At 37.0% G+C, this 19,656-nt stretch overlaps 1 protein-coding gene and 1 long non-coding RNA gene across 5 annotated transcripts in view; one reads left to right on the forward strand and one right to left on the reverse strand.

Annotated features, from left to right (window-relative positions):
• The window catches only part of LOC101891988 (cytoplasmic protein NCK1), a 68,356-nt gene extending 48,719 nt beyond the window's left edge, over positions 1–19,637 (reverse strand). For all 4 annotated transcript variants that reach the window (XM_059123975.1, XM_059123973.1, XM_059123974.1 and 1 more), the window contains exon 1: positions 18,715–19,637. The gene's annotated coding sequence lies outside the window, so the exon portion shown is untranslated. The remainder of the gene's footprint in view (positions 1–18,714) is intronic.
• LOC131803053 (uncharacterized) lies at positions 841–1,502 on the forward strand. The gene is made up of 2 exons (XR_009342465.1): positions 841–1,272; positions 1,329–1,502. It is a non-coding gene; the product is annotated as an uncharacterized LOC131803053 (long non-coding RNA).
• Positions 19,638–19,656: the final 19 nt, after the last annotated feature.

Consider the following 19,656-nt stretch of genomic DNA (forward strand, 5'->3'; position numbering starts at 1 on the left):
CACTGGAACAGAAAAAAAAGTAGATTCAAAAGAGCTACAGAGTTGCTTCGCTTGGCCGAAAGTGGTGAACTGCCAAATTTGGTTTTCTCCGATGAGAAAACATTCATTGTCCAGCAGTTTGTGAACAAAGGCAAACAAAATGATCGTGTTTACTTGCAACGAGGTCAGCTGAAAATGTGCACCTTCGCTTGGCCACCAGAACTCAAGCGCCGGCCATGTGTGATGATGTGGGCTGCAATAACAGCCGATAGTCGGTCTCCGCTCGTATTAGTCGACCGTGGCATCAGAATAAATGGCGAATGCTATCGCGAAAATATTCTGGATGGTGGAGGCTGGAGGGTATATTAAAGCCTTGGGCAAGCAAACATTTTGGCCGCAGACCTTGAACATTCAACAGGACTTAGCATGAGAATAACTACCGAATATTATCGCGAAAATATTCTGGAGGGTGTATTAACCAACCTTCCAACAGGACTCAGGACCATCGCACTCAGCACGCGCCACCCAAGAATGGTTACAAAATGAGGCTCCTCTCTTCATTTCCAGCCCACAATGGCCACTAAAAATCTCAGGATACCAATCCGTTTGACTATTGTGTCTGGTGTATTTTGGAAAGCAAGGTTGGCCCAAAAAATACTAAAGTGTCCATCACCTCAGAAAAGCGCTTCGCTGGGAATGGGCCAAAATGCCGCAGAGCAACGTTCGGGCAGCGTGTGACGGTTTCATTGGCCCTTTGAAGACCATAATTCGTGCCGAAGGTGACCAATTCGAACAAATCTAATGTATTCTAAAATTTGATGCTATTTCCAATATATTTTGCTTTCATTCAATAAAATTTACAGCCTGTTCCACGATCTCGAAAGAAAATTTGTGCGAACGAAGGCTACTCACTCACTTTCGCATAAGAATGCGTTCCACTAACTTTCGTTCTTTCTTTCGCATAGCCTTACGTGATTCAGTGTTGCAAAATATTTTTTGGCAAAATTAATCGCGAAATAAGGCAAAAAAAGCGCCAAATGTCTAATTTAAACGCGAAAAAGCAGCAGTGGCTCTGTCTCAACTGACAGTTCAGTTGTAAACAAACAAATTGTAAATAAACAAACAAAATAAAATTTCTAGTGATTGTGTTCAGATTATTTGTGTTCTTAAAAAAGAAAAAAAAATGAATATTTCTGTAGCCCTATTTTTTATGGATGATGAGGAGGAGTTTCAAATTGTGCCACGGAGGCATTTAAGAGATGCCTCGAATTTATTTGAAGTACCTAACAACCAGTAAGTATGATTGTATTTTTACATTTTTGAAATAATAAAAAAATGATTTTTTCTAGGTTTGTGTCTTCCAGTGGTCTTCATGGGATTGCCTGCTGCTTCCAAAAATTGGCACTCCTCTGGCGAACTTAGGATTCTCCCCCATATACTCAACTAGTGCCCGCAGCTGTGTAGTTTTTTCGTGCTGGAATTGAGAAAATAAAAAAATATATATTTGTTGTTCACAGATTAAATTGCATTTATTATTTTTACTTACATTTTTCTTTCCATTTTCAATCAAGGAATGTTTATGTTAAAACAATTTTCCTTAATTTTTATCATTCGACAGCAAACACACAAGTGACTGATTTTGACATTTGTGTTCGCATGCGTACGAAAGAAAAAAGATAGTGGAACGCAAAATTACACTGAAACGCTTACGTTTTCGTTCGCTTTGATTTTCGTGCAAATTTTCGTTCTGATGGATTTTAGTGGAACGGAAATCAGCTGTTTGTCGTGTAAAAGTTGTGCGAACGTGTTCTTTCGACATCGTGGAACAGGCTGTTAAAAGAAAAAAAATATAAAAATTATGGCGTTTGACTTTGCTGCAGGTTTTTTTATCTCACCCTGTACATACGATGTTACGAACCCATTACGAACTACAAATACAAATTTTTAGAAAAATCCGCGAAAGAATGTGGCAAAAATCATCAAAATACCGAATAGGTACCGTTATTTGGGGGGTAGGAGGGTCATTCCGTTTGTAACACCTCGAAATGTACATTTTAGACCCCACACAGAGTGTATATATTCTTGATCATCATAAAATCCTATGTCGATTTAGAGATGTCCGTCCATCTGTGGATAGATCACTCTAGCTTCCGAACGAAATCAAGTAGGTTAATAAAATTTTGGTATTTGAAGTTCGTATTGGATACTACAGCCTATGAAAGAAAATTTTCTGTGCAGATCCACGTCTTCGTATAACCCCCCATATAAGGGTACCTCCCGATATTCGGTATTTTGATTATTTTAGCGACATTATTCACCGGAATTGTTTCAAATTTGGCATTTGAAGTTCGTATTGGATACTACAGCCTATGACAGAAAATTGTCTGTGCAGGTCCACGTCTTCGTATAACCCCCCACATAAAGGTACCTCCCGATATTCGGTATTTTGATGATTTTAGCGACATTATTCACCGGAATTGTTTCAAATTTGGTATTTGAAGTTCGTAATGGATACTACAACCTATGACAGAAAATTGTCTGTGCCGGTCCACGTCTTCGTATAACCCCCCATATAAGGGTACCTCCCGATATTCGGTATTTTGATGATTTTAGCTACATTATTCACCGAAATTGTTTCAAATTTGGTATTTGAAGTTCGTCATGGATACTACAACCTATGACAGAAAATTGTCTGTGCCGGTCTACGTCTTCGTATAGCCCCCACATATAACGATACCTTCCTATATTCGGTATTTTGATGATTTTAGCTACATTATTTACCGATTTTTTTCAAGTTTCGCATATGAATATTGTAATGGCTTGTGACAAATGGGGCCCATGCAGGTCCACGTCGTCGAATGGATCTTAATATACATTCGGCTACATTCGGTATTTTTAAGATTTAAAAAAATTTAACGAATTTTATTTTATTTAATTTTTTTTTTTTGAAAATTGCCAATTTTATTCAAATAGTGGAGGACGGTTTCAGTGGCCGTTTGAAGGCCATAATTCGTGCCAAAGGTGACCAATTCGAACAAAAAATTTGATGTTATTTCCGACATTTTTTGCTTTCAGTCAATAAAATTTAAAAGAAAAATGTATTTCATGTTATCCAGTTTTACATTCGTCGTAGCCCCATTCTCCAATCTCCAGAGGGCACTTCAATGCCATACCACGCCATAGGAATGTCTCTAGGAGTTTTTTTTTTTTTTTTTTTGTTAGGAAATCATGGTCTTTGATCATAATCCAAAAATCGAAACAAAAATCTTAATTATTTTATTTATTTCAATTTATATTGCAGATCCGTTATGGCAACATAAACACCTACAAGCGTTTGCAAAAAAAAATTATTCTGAGATTTGCTTACTTAGCTTTTTTTTCGAATTTGCCAACCCACATCACATCTTTCTCTTATTTTTTATTTTATTTATTTATTTATTTTTTTTTTTTTCTTATTTATTTTTTTTTTTATTTTCTGTTGCTTTTCTGGAAATAATTTCGTGTCTGCCTTAAAATAGAGTTGAAAAGAGTGATATAATTTGTATGCATGTATGTGCGTATATGTATGTTGGTTGGTATCTGCCTGCTTACCTGCCTAAGCGTTAAAGAGACTTAAGGTGAAGGTCGCCGTTAACTTTTGCTACCGCCATCAAAAATTTATTGTTGTGTTGCTCTTTTTTTGCGTTCGGTTTTTGGTAAATTAATAAACCAGCTTTATGAGGTAAAATAAGTATGTAAGTGTAAACGCTTGTATGGGTGGGTATTGGTGGCGTTTGTTATTCAAAATAATGTGTGGTAAATTTGGTAAAACATTAATTCATTAATTATGGTATCGTCGTCATCGTCATTGTCGTTTACAAAATGTGTTACTTTTTTAATTGTGTTGGAGAGGAAGATCTAAAAAGAGGCATTCCCTCACGTTTTGTTGTTGGGAGAATTTGGCCAAATATATAAAAATAATTTAAATTGAGTTTTGTATTTTTTTGGTAGAACCCATAGAGTATACACAGGGTGAGGTAAAAAAAACTGCCACAAAGTCAAACGCCATAATTTTTACATTTTTATACCCTCCACCATACTATGGAGAATATATATTAACTTTGTCATTCCGTTTGTAACTCCTAGAGATACTCATGTCAGACCCAACAAAGTATATATTTTCTTGATCAGCGTAAAATTCTAAGTCGAACGAATTGAGATAGAAAGCTAGAATTTTGCACACATGTTTATTTTTCCAGTAGGCAGGTTAAGTTCGTAAATGGGCCATGTAGGTTCACGTTTTCATATAGCCCCCATAAAACGGTATCTCCCGATATTCGTTATTTTGATGATTTTAGCGACATTATTTTCTGGAATTGTTTCAAATTTGGTATTTGAAGATCGAAATGGCTACTACAGCCTAAGACAGAAAATTGTCTGTGCAGGTCCACGTCTTCATATAGACCACCCCCCCCCCAACCCCTTACAACAGTACCTACCGGAATGGTTTCAAATTTGGCATTTGAAGTTCTAAATGGATAATACAGCCTATGTCAGAAAATTGTCTGTGGAGGTCCACGTCTTCGTATGGCCCCCATATAACGGTACCTCCCAATATTCGATATTTAGATGATTTTAGCGTCATTATTCACCAGAATTGTTTTACATTACGTATTTAGAGTTCGTAATGGGAACAACAGTCAGTGACAGAAAATTGTCTATACAGGTCCAGGTCTTCCTATAGGCCCCATACATCAGTACCTCCCTATATTCGGTATTTTGACGATTTTAGGTACAATACCCACCGAAATTGTCTATGCTGGTCCAGGTCTTCGCACAGCTCCGATATAACGGAACCTCCCTATAATACGATATTTTGATGATTTTAGCTTCACCATTTATTTCAAGTTTCGAATTTAAATATGGTAATGGCTTATGACAAAGAATACCTATGTAGGTCCACGTCGTATAACGGCTATATTCGGTATTTTTAAAATTTGAACAGAATTTTTTAAGGATTTTATTTTTTGAAAATTTTCAAATTTGTTCCAGTTGGTGGAGGGTATTCAAAGTTCGACCAGGAACATACTGCTTTTTAACTTGTTTAAATTTTATTGAATGAAAGCAAAAAATGTCGGAAATAGCCTCAAATTTTAGAATAAGTTTAGATTTGTTCGAATTGGTCAACTTTGACACGAATTATGGCCTTCAAACGGCCAATGAAACCGTCACACGCTTCCTGAATGTTGCTCTTCGCGGTATTTTGGCCCATTCCGGAGATTTTGGGGGCCATTTTTCCCTTTCCCAATGTTCACCATTCTTGGGTGACGCGTGCTGAGTGCGATAGTGCTAAGTCCTGTTGGAATGTCCAAAATCTGCGGCCAAAATGTTTGCGTGCCCATGGCTTTAATACAACCTCCAGAATATTTTCGCGATTATATTCCGCATTTATTCTGACATCACGGTCGATTCAAACGAGAGGAGAGCGACCATCGTTAGTCATGGCGGACCACACTGTCACCATGGCCGGCGCTTGAGTTCTGGTGGCCAACCGAAGGTGCACACTTTCAGCTGACCTCTTTGGCAAGTAAACACGATCATTTTGTTTGTTTACAAACTGCTGGACAACGAATATTTTCTCATCGGAGGCGGCGAAAACAAAATTCGACAGTTCACCACTTTCGGCCAAGCGAAGATCCTCTTTAGCCCTTTGGAGTCTATTTTCTTTACGTGGCGTCATAAGTTCTTGCCCTTTTTATACCCTCCACCATACTATGGAGGGTATATTAACTTTGTCATTCCGTTTGTAACTCCTCGAAATACTCATATCAGACCCAACAAAGTATATATATTCTTGATCAGCGTAAAATTCTAAGTCGATTTAGCGATGTCCGTCTGTCTGTCTGTCTGTCTGTCCGTCTGTCTGTCTGTCTGTTGTAATCACGCTATCTTTCGAATGAATTGAGATAGGTGGCTAAAATTTTGCACACATGTTTATTTTTCCAGTAGGCAGGTTAAGTTCGTAAATGGGCCATGTAGGTCCACGTTTTCATATAGCCCCCATATAACGGTACCTCCCTATATTCGGTATTTTGATGATTTTAGCGACATTATTCACGGGAATTGTTTCAAATTTGGTATTTGAAGTTCAAAATGGATACTACACCCTAAGACGGAAAATTATCCGTGCAGGTCCACGTCTTCGTATAGCCCCCATATAACGGTACCTCCCGATATTCGGTATTTTGATGATTTTAGCGACATTATTCACGGGAATTGTTTCAAATTTGGTATTTGAAGTTCAAAATGGATACTACACCCTAAGACAGAAAATTGTCTGTGCAGGTCCACGTCTTCATATAGCCCCCATATAACGGTACCTCCCTATATTCGGTATTTTGATGATTTTAGCGACATTATTCACCGGAATTGTTTTAAAATTGGTATTTGAAGTTCGTTATGGGAACTACAGTCTGTGACAGAAAATTGTCTGTGCGGGTCCAGGTCTTCGGATAGCCCCCATATAACGGTACCTCCCTATATTCGGTATTTTGATGATTTTAGCTACATTATTCACCGTTTATTTCAAGTTTCGAATTTGAATATGGTAATGGCTTATGACAAACAATGCCTATGTATGTCCACGTCGTATAGACCCCAAAATAACGGCTATATTCGGTATTTTTAAAATTTTAACAGAATTTTTTAAGGATTTTATTTTTTGAAAATTTCCAAATTCGTTGCAAATGGTGGAGGGTATTAAAAGTTCGGCCCGGCCGAACTTACTGCTTTTTAACTTGTTGGAATTCCAATGGCTTTATGCCGAGCTCATTTTTCAATATTTGCCAAATGGAGTATTGCGATATGTTCAGCCTACGAGCCACATAGTGGTAAGGGTATTATGTCTTTGTGCATTTGTTTGTAGCATGGAGAAGAAAACGCGATAGACCCAAAGTTCCTTTTGGTGATGAGCACAGAATCACATTTTGAGCCGATTTATGCATGTCCGTCCGTCCGTCTATCTGATCGTCCGTCAGTCCATGTATTTTTGTAAACATGCAAATGCAGTTCGCATTTATTATCCGATTGAGATGAAATTCGCTAAATAACATTTGTTTGGCTCAAGGACGAACCCTATTGAATTTGGTGAAAATCGGTTGAAATAAAGCTATAGCTCCCATATATATCTTCATCCGATTTTAAGTTTCTTCTGCACCAAATGTTTAATATTAGTCCAAATGATGTGAATTTTGCTACGTCCGACCGAATTCATCCTGCAAGCATGTGCTTCAAATTTGGTGAAAATCGGTTGAAATATAGCTATAGCTCCCATATATATATTCATCCGATTTTAGGTTTTTTCTGCACCAAATGGCTAATATCTGTCCAAATGGTGTGAATTTTGCAACATCCGACCGAATTCAGCCTACAATCATGTGCTCCAAATTTGGTGAAAATCGGTTCAGATATAGCTATAGCTCCCATATATATTTTCATCCGATTTTAGGTTTCTTCTGCACCAAATGGCTAATATCAGTCCAAATGGTATGAATTTTGCTACATCCGACCGAATTCAGCCTACAATCATGTGCTCCAAATTTGGTGAAAATCGGTTCAGATATAGCTATAGATCCCATATATGTGTTTCATCCGATTTGGTGTTTAAGTTCCTCACATTCGTAATATGCACTCCACGCGACTTATATTTTTCACCAGATATCAGATACAGCATAGCAATTCATGATTCAAATTTTATCAAGATTGGTTTCGATTTGGATATAGCTCTCATATATATCTTCATCCGATTTTAGGTTTCTTGTGCGCCAAATGGCTAATATCATTCCAAATGGTGTGAATTTTGACACTTCAGGCCGAATTTAGTATAAAAATAAGTACTTCAAATTTTATATCAGATGCAGCCAAAATAATAGCTGTTTTCAATTTTGTGAAGATCGGCTCAGATTTGGATATAGCCTCCCTATATATATTATTATTCGATTTCGGGTTTATTGTGCACCAAATAGCTAATATTAGCCCAAATGGAGTGAATTTTCGAAAGTCAACCGAGTTTAGTATAGAAGGAAGAATTTCAAATTTGCTCCCATGTATATGTTTCATCCGATTTAGTTTTTAAATCTCCAACTTTCGGAATATGCGCTCTATCATTATGATATTTTGTAGCAGATATATCATAGACCTGAGAAATTGCAATATAAACCATTTTTTTACGAGAGTTCTACTAAATATGTATAGTAGTGTAGTGTATCATATAGTCGGCCCCGCCCGACTTTCGAGCTTTCCTTAATGGTTTTTTTATACTTTGATAATCTGCTTAGTTTTTCCCGATTTTTTCATGGTGTTTTAAAAATCTACTTTTTGTTTATCATTGTTTTTTTTCATTTACTCCAGTGCATTCTAGGCTGTATTTTGAAAAAAGGTCAACGGCCGACCCACAAAAAAAAAAACAACATCAATTTTCTACTCTACAACTGCCGTTGTCATAGTACTCACTCACTCGCCATCATCATCAGCAGCTACTATGAAAATACTATGAATAGTAAACAACGACAACAACAAGAAAAAAATACTCTAAATTATTATTAATAAATAAAAAAAAGAAAGGCAAAAATGAAATACCTACAGCTCCTTCTTCGATACTTTTCGAACAAAAAAAATAAAGTGATAGAGTACAACATAAGCTATGGTGTTGTTGGAGCGCTCCTCCATTTCTCCTTCCCAAGGGATGGCGATAAAGAGATTCCATTGCCCCCTTGTCGTGGTCTCCTCCTCTTTCTCTTTGTTGTTGTCGTTGTAAATATTCATCGACTTCGTTTTGCTTCTTTTACTATTACGGCTGTTATCCTCCGTTTTTTAGAGGAGGTTGTAGTTGTTGTAACTAATGTCTCTTTTGCCATCCGATGTTGTTGTTGTTGTCAAGTTATGATTGTTGCTTCATTGTTCGCCTAGTTTTTTTTTTGATGTTGGGTTGTGGTGTGTCTTCGTCGTGGTTGTCTGGTACTTGAAACTGGTGAAGTTCATTGGCCATTAACAAACCAAAAGTGTCATTAAGTGCACAAAGAGTCATAATGACAGCCAAGATTGCCAGCCAGAGCAAATAACACCAACCAACCAACACAACAACAACAACAATGGTAATAACAATAAACAAGCCATGGATATTTGTCAAAAGATTGAAATCATTGCCCATCGACATCAACATTGTAATAATAATTATTTAAATATTTTCTTGTCTTCTAGTGCCGTTGTTGCTTCTGTTGTGATTCCATCCCATGCCAATGCTGTTGCTCTTGGCCAGAGAGCTGACTAAATTGAAAAAGTTTCTTTGCCTAACTACAATCTAAATGGTTTTGGGCTAATAGTTTTAAATGGGGATTTATCTTAAATGCCTTTTTGGGGCAGGGTATTATGACATTTAATAATAAAAAAGGGCTTACGGGATGCTAAATGGGCATATAACTCGTAAAAAAAGGGTTTACAATTTTTTGGCACCACATTAATGAAAGGGCAAGAGATAATTTCAAAAGATGAAAAGCCTTAAATGAAAATACAAGTCACTGTAAATTGATAACCTTCATCAGTTCATATACACATGCTATAGTAGGGATATCTAAGTCGACTTTCGATTAACCGATAAAGTCTCAGAGTACTACGACATTTAATAATAAAAAAGGGCTAACTACAACTCGTAAAAATAGAATTTACAATTTTTTGGCATCACAGTAATGAAAGGCAAGAAGAACTAATTTCAAGCAACATATATATGACGAGACTTAAATACCATTACAAGTCACTGTAAATTGGTAACCTACATTAGTTCACATGCACATGCTATAGTAGGGATATCTAAGTCGACTTTCGATTAATCGATAAAATCGACTTTTGGGATTTAACAATGAAAAATGTGTCCCACGAGTGGACGAAAAGTACTAAATTTGATATTGGGTGAATATATAGTGCATGGAAATCTGAAATTTGTTATTAGGATCGCTTTTCATGTGTAGTATGGACATATTATTTTATACTGTGACTTGAATACATATAGAGATGGTTTTTGACGAGACTTAAATACAATTACAAGTCACTGTAAATTGATAACCTACATCAGCTCATATACATATGCTATAGTAGGGATATCGAAGTCGCTTTTTGATTAACCAATAAAATCGACTTTTGTTATTTAACAATGAAAAATGTGTCCCACGAGTGGACAAAAAGTACTAAATTTGATATTGGGCGCATAGATAGTGCTTGAAATCTGAAATTTGATATTAGGATCGCTTTTCATGTTTAGTATGGACATATTATTTTATACTGTGACATGAATACATATAGAGATGGTTTTTGACTGACGTTTGTAATTGGGATTGTAATATGGAGGTGGTTTTTGGAAATGTGTACTATAATTGTACGAAAGTTACTAAATAGTACTAAATTTTTTATTAGCCGAAGAAAAATAGAGTTTGAATCCTAAAATTTTTTATATTTTTTTATATTGGTGTCTGAGGGAAGGAGTTGGTTTTGAATAATCGTACCGTATTTGTACTAAATTTTATTATGGGGGAAATTGCAGAGCTGAAATCATGAAAGTTGATGAGGTTACAAAAATACTAAAAGTTAATAAATTTGGTATTGGAATTCTGAAATTTGATATTGAGGTCACTGTTGATTTCTGGCATTCACATATTGAGATGTTGAAATAGTTTTGGATAGAAAAATTGGTCGTAGATCCATTGTACAAAACTTCAAAATAAAAGATTTGATTTTGAATCTGAAGATTTTCCTATTATTCTTTCCGAAAAGGGAAAAATTTGAATAATATATAAAACCTGAAAATTTAGTACGATGTGTCAAATTTTGATAAAAAAAATGTTTGTCAAACTCAACAAATTGTGAATTTTGAGTTTAAAAAAAGGCCAAAAAAACTGTTGAACACTGATACTCAAAGATTAAATCGCACTGATTCATCAACCCAGGATTTTTTGAAGTACGTTCTGCAAAGCAAGGCTGCTTTAACCTTGATGCTTTATTTAAACATAATTGAATAATATTATGAAAATTAATCTTGTCAATTCCCTTTATCATTTGTGATTTCTTTCATTCCCAGAGGCAAGAAAATGTTATCTCAAAACCAACAAATGAATAAAAATTGAATATTGTCCAAGTCTTACCAATCATAAATGTGTTGAAACCTCTCCAAGATTCACACACAAACACACATGTATATGTGCCGCTTGCAAACATATCATTGCTGCTAAATATGTATATCGCCACGAAAAAAAAATTGTCTAATGAAATTAAAACAATTAACAATTACGTTGCCATTGTCACATAAATTGTAATTGAAAATGAAAAATGAAATGAAATGAAATGATCTTCAGCAGCGGCACACACACAAGATTTCACACAAGACCCCTGAATCGCAATGCTACTCGTCCGCTTTTAATGATATGTCGTCGCCGTTGTCGTCGTCATTTGTGCAAATATTTGAAAGTGAATTTTTTTCTTCGAGCAGCTGCCAAACATCCACCAGCATTGCGTTCAGTGCCAGTTGTCGATGACATTTCACACTTTTCCCATTTTATTAGAGAGCTGCTGATGATGATAGTCGAGTTAATGACTTTTTTTTATTTGGGAATGGTGGGGGGATGTGAGCTTTTTAAAATTTGCACCACATCAACATGCAATGGTTGATATTTATGTTTTAGGTGCGGAAAATTATACCAATATTAGGCGTGAACTTGGATATATCTATGCGAAATTTTGGACACACAAATATAAATAATGTATCTCAACATAAATTCGCAGCCATGGCGAAATAAATTATAAAATTTAATCTTTTTTTGGGATAACAAGAAGTCGTAACCTGAAGTACCCACCAGTACGTCTTGAAAGCTATTTACAATTATTTGAACAAATTGGAGGATTTTTGCTTTGAACAAGGAGACGGAATATATTCAGCAGCAATGGCTATTATGCAAAAAGTAACTAAAGTTCAAAGACACTTCTTTGCCCAGACTTCCCAAATAGCAGTGCTAAATTTCTATAAAAGACAAATTAAATGGAATCAATCGGTATTGCCAACAGCTGCATAGCCTCAGCGCCAATGTTCGATTATTTAAATATATTTTGACTTCTGTTGTGATTATTCAAATTGTTGACGCCCTATGGAGTAGGTTATCAAGGAATGGGCGAATCTCGCATCGGACCCAAATAAATATATCGACGTGTCAGGTTTGGACTATACAGGGTGAGATAAAAAAAACGGCAACAAAGTCAAATGCCACAATTTTTACATTTTTTTTTTTCAATTTTATTGAATGAAAGCAAAAATGTCGGAAATAGCATCAAACTGCAGAATAAGTTTAGATTTGTTCGAATTGGTCACCTTTGGCACGAATTATGGCCTTCAAACGGCCAATGAAACCATCACACGCGGCCTGAATGTTGCTCTGCGGTATTTTGGCCCATTCCGGCGAAGCGCTTGCTTGAGATGATCGACACTTTGGTATTATTAGTGCCAACCTTGCTTTCCAAAACACTCCAGACACAATAGTCCAACGGATTGGTATCCGGAGATTTTGATGGCCATTGTGCGCTGTAAATGAAGCGAGAAACCTCAAAAATGTCGGAAATAGCATCAAATTGCAGAATAAGTTTAGATTTGTTCAAATTGAATGTTTCTCTGCGGTATTTTGGCCCATTCCCGGCGAAGCGCTTGCTTGAGATGATCGACACTTTGGTATTTTTTTGTGCTAACCTTGCTTTCCAAAATACGGATTGGTATCCGGAGATTTTGGTGGCCATTGTGCGCTGCAAATGAAGCGAGGAACCTCATTTTGTAACCATTCTTGGATGGCGCGTGTTGATTGCAATGGTGCTGCGTTCTGTTGGAATGCCCAAGGCTTTAACACACCCTCCAGAATATTTTCTCCATAATATTCGACATTTATTCTAATGCCACGGTCGATTAATACGAGCGGAGAGCGACAATCGGCGGCCCACACCATTACCAGGGCCGGCCATTGTGCGCTGGAAATGGAGAGAGGAACCTCATTTTTAAACAATTCTTGGGTAGCGCGTGCTGAGTGCGATGGTGCTGTGTCCTATTGCAATGCCCAAGATCTGCGGCCAAAATGTTTGCGTGCCCAAGGGTTTTAATACACTCTCCAGAATATTTTCACGATAATATTTGGCATTTATTCTGATGCCACGGTCACGTTAATACATGGCCGGCGCTTGAGTTCTGGTGACCAACCGAAAGTGCACATTTTCAGCTGACCTCTTTGGCAAGTAAACACGATCATTTTGTTTTTTTACAAACTGCTGGACAACGAATGTTTTCTCATCGGAGACGGAGAGAACCAAATTCGGCAGTTCACCACTTTCGGTCAAGCGAAGCAACTCTTTAGCTCTTTTGAGTTTATTTTCTTTCTGTTGCGTTGTAAGTTCTGGCACTTTTTGGAATTTCAATGGCTTTACCCCGAGCTCATTTTTCAATATTTGCCGAATGGAAAATTTCGATATGTTCAGCTCACGAGTCATTTTTCGGCCACTACGATGCTGGTTTCGATCAAATTGCTTCTTTACTTTTCGTCGAACCATTTATGCTGATGTTGTTGTTTTCTTCAGTACACTTCCTTCCTTCCTAGTATCACGGTAACGAGCAATGGTACGAGACACAAAATATCTATTCACATTTAAATGCTAGAGTGCTTTAACGATAGCCGTTTGTGGTTTTCCAGCCAAATATAAAAAAACACTCTATCCCGCTTAAATTCCATCACGAATAACATTTTTTTCTGGAAAATTCTCACCAAAATGCTTTGGTGCGCTTGTAAACAATATAATGAGCTGTCACTGGAATAATTTTAAAATCGCTGTCGGACTAGTGGCTTAGAAATGGCAGAAGTCTGAAGTTGCTTGCAGTTTTATCATCTCACCCTGTATTGCCATCTATATCTCTCCATTCCTTCCGTTGAGGGTTTATAGAAAGGAATTTTATATTTAAATTTGTAGCAGTTTTTTTAAGAACATGGCCTCTGTATTCTTAGATTTAAGACCATTAATGTCCCTGGTCTTCAAAGGGTCACCATGGTAAAGAAAATCCCTGTACACCAAGCACGGCACCAAATTTGAACCCAACAATGCAAACCTAACAAAACGTCATTAAATTTCTCCGGTCGTTAGCATAACAACAATTTGGTAGTGATTTTTCAATTCGTTGGATATTGTACAAACCCACCCCCCCCCCCCCCCCACACACACACACACCCAAACACTGATTCCCATTTGCCCACTTACACAGTTGCTAACTAAGGCATACAACGAAAACACACACCCACTCACACACATAGACAAGAAAACAATTGATGAAAACGGCAAGGCAAACGCCTTTCTAGTCCTTGTACGAACACAAATGAACGAACGAACGACCAAACGAACGAACTCCATCATATCAACGGAAGGAACGAAGCACACCGGCACCGTTAAAAATACACAAATGAAACGAAACGAAGTCTAGTGAAAGCTTTAAAAACAAGGTAGAGAGAGATAGGGAGTGGGGGGTAAACGAGAAAACACACAAAATATCCACTCGGCAACAACAAACAATTAACAACAGCAAAACAGAGTAAAAAAAAAGGAATCGTGGGGGGACTGCCGCTCCAGAGTAGAGTAACGAGGCAAATACGAAAATTTTTCAAAAATCAACTTTTATACACAAAAGAGTAGAGGGTGGAGTTGGAGTAGCCAGAGCCGGACAGTACATACAAGTACAATGAACGATCGAATGGGCTCCGAAAAGAACTCCAACTTCAACAATGATTATGTACGTTGAAATTTGTTGTTATTGTTGGTTTTTTATGTTTCTGGTGCTGATGAGGAGGACGACCATGTTGATGTTGTTGTTGTTGATAAAGAGAAAGGACATTGAATAATTGTGTGTCGTTACATTGAATCCATGCTGCTGCTGCAGCAGCCTGTCCTTTCGTTCCTTCTTTCTCTATGTATTTGTTCCACCATATGGTCATCAGTTGATTTTAATGACATGTCCTATGTGTTGTTATGTCTGGGCCTTTGGAATCCTTGTTGCAATCCTTTTTTTGTTTGTGCTTTTGTCCAAATACCCGTTGATTAACCCTTTTGTCGTAGATTTGTATTGGAAGATTTCGGAGAGTATGTTAGTAATAGCAATGAGTTTTAATTTAAACAAATCTTTTGTACTGAAAACATTTTGTCGGACAAGGCAAAGGGACACATAATTTATTTTTTTCGTTGGAGGAATTTTTTTCATTCTCAAACAAGACAATCACAATTAATGTAAAAATTGAAAAGTTTGTGTCTTTGGGGAAAATAGTTTTATTTTAAATGTTCTAATGGCGCCCAACAAGGAGCTGAAATCAGCATTTTTCAACAAAACAGTGGGACGCAATATTACTTTAATAAGAAAAATTGGTTTGATTCTAAATCAAGACATTCACGATGCATGGAAAAATTCGGAACCATAGATCCTTAGAAGAAAATCTTTTTTAGTGGCGCCCAACGTGGAGCTGAAGCCAACAGGTAACCCTCTCATATTGAAACAAATAAAGCACATTTGGAATTTTTGCGCTTAGAGAAAAAATATATGCAGGGTGAGATAAAAAAAACTGCAACAAAGTCAAAAGCCATAATTTTTAAATTTTATTGAATGAAAGCAAAAAAAAATGTCGAAAAGAGCATCAAATTTTGCAATATAGATTTGTTCGAATTGGTCACCTTTGGCACGAATTATGGCCTTCAGACGGCCAATGAAACCGTCACACGCTGCCCGAATGTTGCTCGACGGGATTGTGTCCCATTCCCGGCGAAGCGCTTGCTTGAGGCGATCGAGCAAGTAAACACAATCATTTTGTTTGTTTATAAACTGCTGCACAACGAATGTTTTCTCATCGGAGAAAACAAATAGTTTCATATTGCCCTGCCCTTCTTATTTCGGGTAGCAAAGGGTTTTCTGAGACACCATCACAACTGTAGGCGCTCGGTTGCAATCACTGCCTTAAACCCCGTTATAAGAATTAGAGGTTCCAATGATAGATTCAGAAAACTTTCAATAGGTTGTCAAGAAGCAAACGAAGCGGTCTACTCATAGAAGACGTGAAGGTCCTCTCATAGAAGACGTGAAGGTCTTATCATAGAAGATGTAAAGGTCTTCTCATAGAAGACGTAAAGGTCTTCTCATAGAAGACGTGAAGACGTGAAGGTCTTCTCATAGAAGACGTGAAGATCTTCTCATAGAAGACGTGAAGGTCTTCTCATAAAAGACGTGAAGGTCTTCTCATAGAAGACGTGAAGGTCTTCTCATAGAAGACGTGAAGGTCTTCTCATAGAAGACGTGAAGGTCTTCTCATAGAAGACGTGAAGGTCTTCTCATAGAAGACGTGAAGGTCTTCTCATAGAAGACGTGAAGGTCTTCTCATAGAAGACGTGAAGGTCTTCTCATAGTAGACGTGAAGGTCTTCTCATAGAAGACGTGAAATTCTTCTCATAGAAGACGTGAAGGTCTTCTATGAGAAGAACGTCTTCTCAAAGAAGACGTGAAGGTCTTCTCATAGAAGACGTGAAGGTCTTCTCTTAACAAACACGAAGGTCTTCTGAAAGAAAATGAAAAAGTCTTCTCATAGAAGAGGAGAAGGTCTTATCATAGAAGAACAAAGATCATCTCTTAGAAAACCCGAAGGACTTCTCATAAAAGATTCAAAGGTCTTCTCAGAATTGGTCTTCTCATTGGAAAACGAAAAGATCTTCTCATAAAAGACAATGGACTTCTCACAAAAGACCTGAAAATCTTCTCATAAAAGTCCTTAACGTCTTGTCATAGAAGACCTCGAAAAGGTCTTCTAATAGCAGGTCCGAAACGGTTTTCTCATAGCAGACCCGAAGGTCTTCTCATTTGGAGAATTCAAATTTAACATATATAATCAGAACCGATTTTAATCATGCTTAAAGAGGTGTTTTGATCCACAATTTGACTATTTTTATTCTAGTTGGAAACTCAACATTCAATCTAGTAGGAAAAACCTGATATAGCTTGAGTACGGCATGACATGAAACGATCACTCACTTCAGAATCACATTGTTCTATGTCGAACATATGTAGATAATAGTTATCACCGGTAACATCATTTAGTTTTTCCTTTTAACAGATTTATACCTGTCCTATGTTGACATGCCTTCTCCTTTCCAAATCTATGCAAACTCTTCATGTCCGCTCACATTTCCTATGCTATTTATGTGTTCATACAATCGTCTCTCAATATCGGACTATCCTAACTTTGATAGGAAGATCTCCAATTAGAATAATCTATATTCATATATAAAACATACGGAACTAACACCAACATTGTGGGTGGGACTCGAATCTATTCACCACCAGATTGATATAGACAAATCCGCCATGAATTCTATAAACGCCAGACGGGTCTAATTCCAAAAATTATGCAAACAATATTTGCCTTTTTCTGGCGTCTGTATTAAAAATACACATTTGCCCTAAAATAAATAAATAAAAAACTAAATAATTTTTATTATCACAACAACAACAGCAACGAAAACGTTTAAAAAACTGCTCCAAAGAAGCATATCAGCGCAAACTGCTAACACCATAAACGAACAAAAACAAAAATATAAGAAAAGTGGTTGTTTTCAGCAAAAAGGGGTGTTAATAGAAAAAAACAACAAAAGCAAGAACAACAAAAATAGGTTGTTTGGCACGTCGTGTGCTGCGTGTGGCGAACACACAATGGGGAGGGGGTGTATTGCCGATATGGAAAGGAAAATAAACACACAACCGGTCGGTGTAACGGTAAATATACCGGCTTCCTTTCAATAATAATAAAAAATGCACAAAAATATACCAACAAACAAATCAAGGGAGAGCAAGGCGTGTGAGAGAGAACATTTGAGAGAGCAAGAGGGTGGGGATGGCGGGCAATTGGAATTTAATTTCCCAAATGCACAAAGGATCCAAAGAACAATACTCCACCACTGCCACCACAATAAAAAAGAGTGTTTACGTGACAACAGGAACTGACGTAAAATGTTAATGAGAGACGAAGTGAGAGAGATAGAGAAAGACGCGGCAAACAAAAATGGTGAATAGAGCAACGGGATATCTAAAAACAAGGTGAATTTCCTTTTGGGCTGGTTGGTTGGTAAACTTTTGCATTTCGGGGTGGTGTTTGTGAAATTTTCTTTTTCGCTCATCACAACCACTGATTAAAAAGACTGAGAGTGACAAGAGAGTTGTATAAAAAGAGAGAACTACACCAAAAAAAGGAATAATCAAAACATACACAACGGCGGCATACCCGTTCAAAAGTTATCAAGCCAGCTCACAAAAAAGGGAGCAGCAGCAAAGAAATGGAATCCCTAAATAACAAAAAATGGGAGTTGTTTGTTGTAAGAGAAAGAGCATGAATTTTTCTGCCACAGGAGCATAAGGAAGAATTTCACGATGTTATGATGAAACGAAGAACTAAACATCGTCCGTCGTATTTTTATACATACAAACATACATGTATACACCTATGGGTACATTGGGCTATGGATGAGCACGGCGAGCGCAAATGAACTTCTCATCACTTGCTTTTTTACTCTACAACAGAATATATATTTATATAGGGATAAAATGACTGGATATATATTTATATACGTGTGTGCGGTTGGATGGATGGATATTTTTGTGTGTGTACCTACCGGAGACGAAGGAACGATGAAAATGCGTTTTCCTTTTTGTTCTGCGTTTGGAAAAAGCAGCCCCAGCCCTTTAATGCATTTTCATACAAAACGGCTGTGGATACTCCAAACTTCCTGCGGCCGCTGCTTCTGCTGCTACGGCTACTACGGTGATTTTTGGTACGTTATCAAAGTCCTGCTCGGTTGTTGGGTGGTGCAAAGCGTTTTTTGCAAACTTTTTTCCAAATCTATTTTTTTTCTTTTCTTTCTCACTTAAATCACAAATATTTTTTGATGTTAATACCATTCAATAAACACCGTCGATCCAAACAAAAGTATCACACCAAATGTATGACCAAGCGACAACGATGACGACAATAGTAAGATTTATGATGGGAGGAAAACTAAACTGCAGCCAATTGCCATATATGTACCTATATATGTTTCCCCAAATGTAAACGCACACACACAGGTTTTCGGTTTTCAACACAATTTCAATTTGAGATTCACCACCAAGGAAAATATCTTTTTTCTTGTATTAATTCACTCGATATTTTATGCAAACTTCATCGAACATATTTCACCTTTGGAAAATTTCACTTGCAAATTTTATACAAACGACAATTTTTCTTTCTCGATTCACTTTTTTCTTCTATTTCTCTTGCTTGTTGTTGGTTTTGTGGGGATGGGAGACAACAATTCGATTTTTTTTTCTTTTCTTTTTTCTCGTTTACCTTATTGCCAGACTTTAAACGGCTTTTGCGTGTAATTTTTCACCTTCACTGAATATTTTAGAATTTTCTATATAATTTTAGTGTTAAATATTTAATTACTTTAAGAAAAATTCTTTAATTTCTCTTCGCTTCCACTCTTTTTCTCGTTCGTCTTCTACGCGAATCCGACCTCTTGCGTTTTAACCGTCTGTCATATGAATGACAGGGATATGTGAGTCGTTTGGCGACC

This window comes from Musca domestica, unplaced genomic scaffold (genome assembly GCF_030504385.1).
Source record: "Musca domestica strain aabys unplaced genomic scaffold, Musca_domestica.polishedcontigs.V.1.1 26, whole genome shotgun sequence".
Classification (NCBI taxonomy): Eukaryota; Metazoa; Arthropoda; class Insecta; order Diptera; family Muscidae; genus Musca; species Musca domestica.